The following is a 7,597-nucleotide window of genomic DNA, read 5'->3' on the forward strand; positions in this document are numbered from 1 at the left end:
GTAGAGTAGTGAAAGCTACGTAAGGAGAAAATGAAACAATTGCAAAGTAAGTAAATGACAATAATAGAAATGCAAACCAGAATTATGAGTGGTTTGGTCATTGTAACCTACATCTATTTCGGATTTCTCCTCCATCGAGATCACCGGCGTCCACTAATGGTCTTCCTTCAATAGGCGAAGACCAACCACCTTTTATAGCTCTTTCTCCTTTTACCAAGTTTAGGAGATAACCCTTACAAGCCTCACTCCTCTTTCTTACTTTTTACAACACTTTAACACCCTAGGAATTCAAGATTATGTCAAGACTTTCGTGCTCTTTCATGTAGAAAAGGGTGGGGTATTTATAGGCCCCAATGGCTTCTGAATTGGAGTAAAAAATTATCATATCCTTGGATTTCTGGGTACTAGCAGTACCACCGCCATTATTGGGTGGTACTACCACTTGCAAACTGACACTGGGCGGTACCATTGCTCAGTCTGGGTGGTACGATCACTTGACAAAGCTCGGAGACCGAGCTCTAGCGATACCAACGCTTGACAGTATTAACTATCGACGGTACCATCGCCCAGTCTGGGTGGTACCATCGCCCAGGCCACTTGAGAGGTTGTGTCCCAAGCGGTGCCACCATCGGTCTTGACGGTGCCACCGTCGGTCCTGATGGTGTCACCGTCGACCAAGACTTCAGGTGCTAAATGGGTTGTTCAACCTGCCCAATTCAGCCCTATTAAGGGCCTAGTTAGCCCCTAACTGAGTTAGTGGGATTACCTCCTGATCCTAACTCAACTAATGTTCTAACTCTGGTTAAGGCAAGCAATTAGTCTGGTATGTCGATTTTTCTCTCGGCGAACCTCCTACGAACTTCTCGGCGAGTCTTACGGTGAGCTTCCAGCGAACTCCCAACGAACTCCCAGCGATCTTCCGACGAACTTTTGATGAACTCCCGACGACCTCTCGGCGATCTTCCGACGAACTCTCGGTGATCTTTCAATGAACTCTTAGCAAGCTCTCGACATAATTTCGGTACATCATCCGAATCTTTGACTCCAGTCCATCATTTGCTTTATGCTTTACCGATATCATAGTTAATCCTGCACACTTATCTCAACACATAGATTAGGTCAAATAATTTACCAATTGATTTCATCATCAAAATTCGAGATTCAAAACTTATCAGATTTTTAATGACCTATAAAATGAGTTGTATGACACAAGACAAACATAAGAACAACCTTCCATAGAACGAGAAGGATTTGACACTTAGAAGAAAAGAAAATAACTCGAGTGAAAGCTTAAGTGATGATGACATATAACTTTTGATAAGAAAATTTAAAAGGTTTATAAAACAAGAATCAAAATATAAAAATGAACTAAAAAAGGATACAACCACTTGCTATGAATACAAAAAGCTGGGGGACTCCAAAGATGAGGGTACAAAATTGAAGAAGAAGTTACATAAGAAGAAGAAGACACTCAAGGTGACTTAGGACAAATCGAGTATATCCAAAGACGCGGAGCGAACCAACAAAGACAAAGTGGTAAACTACGCCTTGGTGGCTTTCGACAATGAGGTAAGTGACTCAACCAAAACTTTTTTACCATACTATGAAATTACTTAATGTATTTCATGAGTTATTTTTAAATTAGTTAGTAAGAAATAAAAAAATAAAAAAAATGCTTCTCTTTCTTATGATTTTGAAAAATTAAAAATGAACATGATAATTGTATGTTAACTCCTTATACTAAATGCAATGAGTTAGATTCACTAAAGAAGGAAAATGTATTACTACAACAAATAACAATAAAAGAAAGATTTTTGAAATTAAAATGATTATTAACTAACGAACTATTTTGTTTGAAGATGCTTTGTTAGTTGACATAACTCATTAAGTATTTATGTAATACATGATATAAATTTGAATCTAATACTTGCATATTAAATAAGAATAATTCTATGAATGCTTAAATGTTTATCTTGATGATTTTCATGATAAATTTTATTTTTCAGTTTTTAAACATTGATGCATATTTTTATTTGGCATAAAAGACAAAGACATACTTGTATGAAATAAATTACATAAATTGAAACGCATAACAAGGGGAATGCATCTCTTTTAAAAATGTCTTTATTTCTAAATCTTATCAAGTTTTTCAATCCATGTATATTATTATTTTTTGAATCTATTAAACTATAAAAGTAATTTTGATGATATGAATTTGAATGATTTATTATCCAAATCATGATCTTGATATCTTGATAATTATAACTTGAGATTTTTATATAAATCAAGATCATTCACTATGATTTTTTCATTTTATTAAAGAGAATTATTCAAATGAATCATGATTTTTCTTTTGATTTCTCAGAATTATAACTTAAATTTTTTTATGATTCATAATAAATTGAGATATATTATACATGAATCGAGATCCTTTATGTGTCCTCCCATGACTCTTTTTGCTATAGGAAAGTCTTTATTTATATCATGATCTTAAATTCTCGATATTTAATATTTGAGATTTTTTTATAAATCAAGATATTTGATCTCCTAAGGTTTCTTTTTGTTATCTACTAAAAGTGAGATTTGTCAAAATAAATCATGTCATTTGGTATTCATGACTTAATCCTTCATAATATTTGATATTATATCTTTCATGATATGATTCCTTTGTATTTATGGCTTGTATGCTTTATATAATGATTGAAATATTTTACACTATTATATCCTTCTCTTCCATTTGATAATAACTAAGGGGGAGAAAAAATTGCTAGTTTGCAAAGAAAGGTAAAACTTACAAGCTTGCACATCTCAAAGGAGAAAGTCTAGCTAGCTTGTGCATCACAAAAATTAGCAAAAAATATACTAGTTTACACATTGTAAAGAAAAACAAAAATTTGCTATATCAAAAGAAGCAAAAAACTTTGCTAAACTTCACATTCTAAAAAATTGCTAGCTTGAACATTGTAAAGGAAGCAAAAATTGCTAGCTTGTACTTCTCAAAAGAGAAGAAAGAACTCACTAGTTTGCATACTCTAAAGTGATGAAAAATTTGCTAAAAGAGGATAAATTATAATAATGATCATGGAATGATGTATTAAAATTTTGATTATGTATAATTTTATGATGACATGTTGCTTGGATTCATAATTTATTTCTAAATTTATGTTTCTATCAATATGGCATATTGATAGAGGAAGTTTGGTTTAAACTCCGTTATCAATTAATTGTCATTATAAAAAAGGAGAGATTATTAAATCTTAGATTTTGATGATGAAACCAATTGATAGAGGTTATGATCTAATTTTTGTTAGGAAATCTTAGGGGCGATATCACATGTGCAGCGGAAGAACAGAAAACAAAATCCCCAATTCCTAAAGATATGTTCATCGTCGCGCAAAGATTGGTATGCAAAAATCCACGAAGCAAAAAACCAGGTGTGAGATAGATTGTGTTACCTTGCGAGATCGTATATTCCTGAATCCCTATATATCTCTAGGAGAGGGTGAAGAAGGTCAAGCACCCTCCTCTCTAGCGATGATCCACACAATAGGGCTATGACGACGCTCCTTAAAACTCCAAGCCTACTTTGAGGTGGAGAAGGAGAGAAGAATAGGAGAGGCAAGCAAAATGCTCTAGCCTATGAACCACTAATTTTCTCCTATTTATAGAGGTCTCCTGTCAACTTAAACATAATGGATCCTCCCCTATTAGATATTGGATCTCTATCCAACTACTCAAACCTCTTAGATTAATGGATCTCTATCCAATAATCTCTCATGGGCTTTTATTAAATCTCATCCATAAGATCCAATAATTCAAGGGCTTATTAGATATCCAATAAGATAAGGGGCTCCGACGGATATCTCATATCAGAATCTCTACTCATCGCAATGCCTACCATATGTGTGTGACCCTCTAGGCCTAATATCGAGCTAGCCGTGAGCCATACCTGCCAAAACTCCTTTTGGCTTAGTGAATTATTATCTCCATAATAATTCACTCGACTTATCGACTGTAGACGTACTAGGCCACTACGTCGTAATCCCCAAACGATACAGAGGAATCCAATTCATTGGACTTGTCTATCCTTAGTTACCATGTACCTATCGTCCCTCATCTATCTAATATCCTAGAGACTGTATACCAGGCATGGTACTGTTAGACCCATACGGTTTCTACTCGAGTCTCGCTCTAATCGGATTCTCCCGGTGAACTCTTTCTCTCTCAATTTGAATGACCCTAGCCAAAGATTTGTTTGAGAAAGAACATATGAGATATTTCTCTTATGACATCAAAAGTGGATGATCCTCTATTGACACTTAATAGCCCTTATAAGGTTGACTACCACTCCTGATGATCGATTGTGCTAGATTTGGGACATCCAAACCTATAAGTCTAGTATCAAAGAGTGAAGCACTCATACAGGACATCCTTGGTGTCTCAAGTCTAAGAACTAGATACACCACTAGGACTACAAAATCACTATCTGACAATAAGGCATCATCAACTATTCAGCATTCCATAAGTGGATCAATAAGTGAACTCATTCCCCAATGAGCACATGTATTGTATCCCTAGTGTCCCCACACGAGTAGCTATGAGACCATATGCATCCATCATATGGACGGGTATACAACACACTAATCTGTCCGATTATCTTGATGTCCCTCTCGAGTAACCTATGATTGAGATTATTTAGGATATGTGTTTAAAGGCGAATTAGTCTCATTATCGTGATCTCATCACGATTTGATTCTCATTACACAGATCTAAGGACATCATAATATATACATGCATATATGCAATAGTCAATATAAAGTGATAAAATGGTAAAATATAATAAGCAAAAAGACTATGTGTCAAGTCACACATGCCATCACTCACGTGATTGGCTTGTAGGGCACATATAACTAGCAATTTGTATTTTGAGTAATGCAAGACTAGGTACGATCATGAAGAGATAATTAAAGTAGGAAGAATTAATATTGGGCCGAGTAGAACATTTCAAAAGATTGGACGTCGAGCTGGAGGATCGGTCGACGTGTCGACAAAAGGCTTCGTGCCATGAGTTCGACCATCGGGCCTAGAAGAGCGGACATTACGCTAAGGAGATCGGAGTTGTGGAGGTCAAAATGTCGATTGGGCAAAAGGCTGCAAAAGAGGATGATGCGTCAATGGATTGGATGAAGTGTCGATGAATCAATGACATGCCGGACAACATATGGTTAATGCTTTATAAAAATTGTCTAGATCAAAGTAGTTTTAAGTTGTAATTGGGTTGGGATTAAACCAACTGAATTAGGGGATCATTGGGCCTAAGTTAGGGCTGAGTTAAGCTGGATGGATGACCCACTCGGCCACTTGGAGCCATGCCAGGCTGTGGCACTACCTAGGGTGGGCGGTGGAACTGCTTGATGCTTAGCCTCCCAAGAGGTCTAGGTGGTGGTACCTCCTAAACTTGGTTGTGGTATCACACAGACTGGGTGGTGGTACCACCTAGATTGGGTGGTAGTACCATTGGTAGTTAACGTTGCCAAGCGATGGTACTATCTTGTCAAGCGGTGGTATTGTTAGAGCCCAGTCTCCAAGGCTCTATTAGATAGTAGTACTATTAGACTGGGCGGTGATACCATCTAGTGTTAGAGTGTCAGACAGTAGTACCACCCAGTACTAGCAGTGGTATCGCCAATACCCCGAAGACCAAGGATGAAACTAGTTTTGGCCTCGACGAAAGAGGAATCGGTAGTGAATATCAGTCACGATGACCAAACCACTACAAATTGGTGTACTTTCTTTGTTCGCTATCATTTACTTACTTTGCAACTACTTTACTTCCTCATTACCTTAGCTGCACACTCTTACGAACATTTTTAAAGTTAAAACACCTTTTGATATGGTTTTATCGTATGAAGTTTTGAATTATCGATGTAATTTTACATACGCACTAATTCACTCCCCCCCTCTTAGTGTCGACTTGATCTTAACAGGATGTTGAATCATAGTGAACATGTCAGAAGATTGAACGTCGGTCGAAGGATCGGTCGACATGTCAGTAGAAGGTCTTCGTGCTATGAGTTTGGGCAACGGGCAAAAGGATTGAACATTACGCTAAGGAGATAGGAAATTATAGGAGTTAATATGCCGATTGGGCAATACGCCGAAAGAGAGGATGATGCACCAAAGAATCGAATGATGCGCTGGATGAACCAATGACATGTTGGACAACATACGATTCAAGCTTGTAATATATTCTGTCTAGATCGAATTAGTTTAGAGTCTAATTGAGTCGGTTTTAGGGTGTAACCATGCCAACTCAATTAGGGGCCCACTAGTCCCTAGTTGGGGCTATTATGGGCCAAATGAGGCCTATGTAGCAACCCTTAGTAGACCCAAGTGGTGGCACTGCTAGAGCTAGCAATGGCACCAGCTGGGACTCGACCTCCCAAGCGATGGTACCACCCAAACATAGTCTTCAAGACTATGTCCAGTAGTGGTGCTGCTAGACTGGGAGGTGGTACCACCTAATGTTAGTGTCAGACTAAGCGGTGGTACTGTCTAGTGTCAAACTGACAAGCGATAGTATCGACAGTTATCAGTCTGTTAGGAGGTGGTACCACTAAGACCCGGGAAACCTAGGATGAGACTTTTTTGGCTTCATTTTTTAAGCCATTTGGGGTCTATAAATACCCCAGCTATTCTTATATGGAAAAGCAAGAATTGAGTAGAAATAAAGAAAATATTCTTGAGAAAGAAAGGTTGTAATCTCTTTTGAAGTGTAGGGTAACTTCTTCCTAATATTTAGAAGTTCTTCTAAAGGGAGAAGTGAGGTATAAGAAAGAGAAGCTATAAAGGTTCTCTCATAAGCATATCAAAAAGAGAAAGAGTTGTAAGGGTAGTTGATCTTCGCTCATTAGAAAGAAGATCAGTAGTGGAAGCCAATGGCTTCGAGTGAAAAGGAATCGGGAGTGGACATAGATTGGGACAACTAAACTACTATAAAATCTGGTTTGCATTTACTTAATACTTTTTAAATATATTACAAACTGATTTCTTACTCTCGCTATGCTTACAAATGTGTTTTCAAGTTAAACGTTTTTCGATACAACTTTATCGAACGAAGTTTTCGAATCGACATAATTTTTACGAAAGAACTAATTCACCACTCCCCCCCCCCCCCCCTCTTAGTTCCGATTTTAGTCCTAATAATTGGTTTAAGAGCCATGTTTTTCTCATATGGTTTAACACCCATAAAAAATGGCTTTTACTAGTAATAAAAAGGGTTTTTTTATCATTCGTCCTCTTGTGTTCAATGGGATGGACTACACATATTGAAAAACTCACATGCGGATTTTCTTGCTTTCTATGAACTTCGATTTATGGAATATGGTTGAAAATGATTTTGAAAAGTCTTCTAAACTAATGAACAAATGGAATGATTTGGAGAAGAAAACTTTTTCTTTTAATGCTAAAGCTATAAATTCTTTATTTTATGCTTTAGATAAAAAATGAGTTAATCATATTTCGATTAAGGAAACTATACATCACATTTGGCACAAACTCGAAATCATACATGAAGGCAGTAGAGTTAAAGATTCTA

The sequence above is a fragment of the Musa acuminata genome, chromosome BXJ2-9 (assembly GCF_036884655.1).
Source record: "Musa acuminata AAA Group cultivar baxijiao chromosome BXJ2-9, Cavendish_Baxijiao_AAA, whole genome shotgun sequence".
Lineage (NCBI taxonomy): Eukaryota > Viridiplantae > Streptophyta > Magnoliopsida > Zingiberales > Musaceae > Musa > Musa acuminata.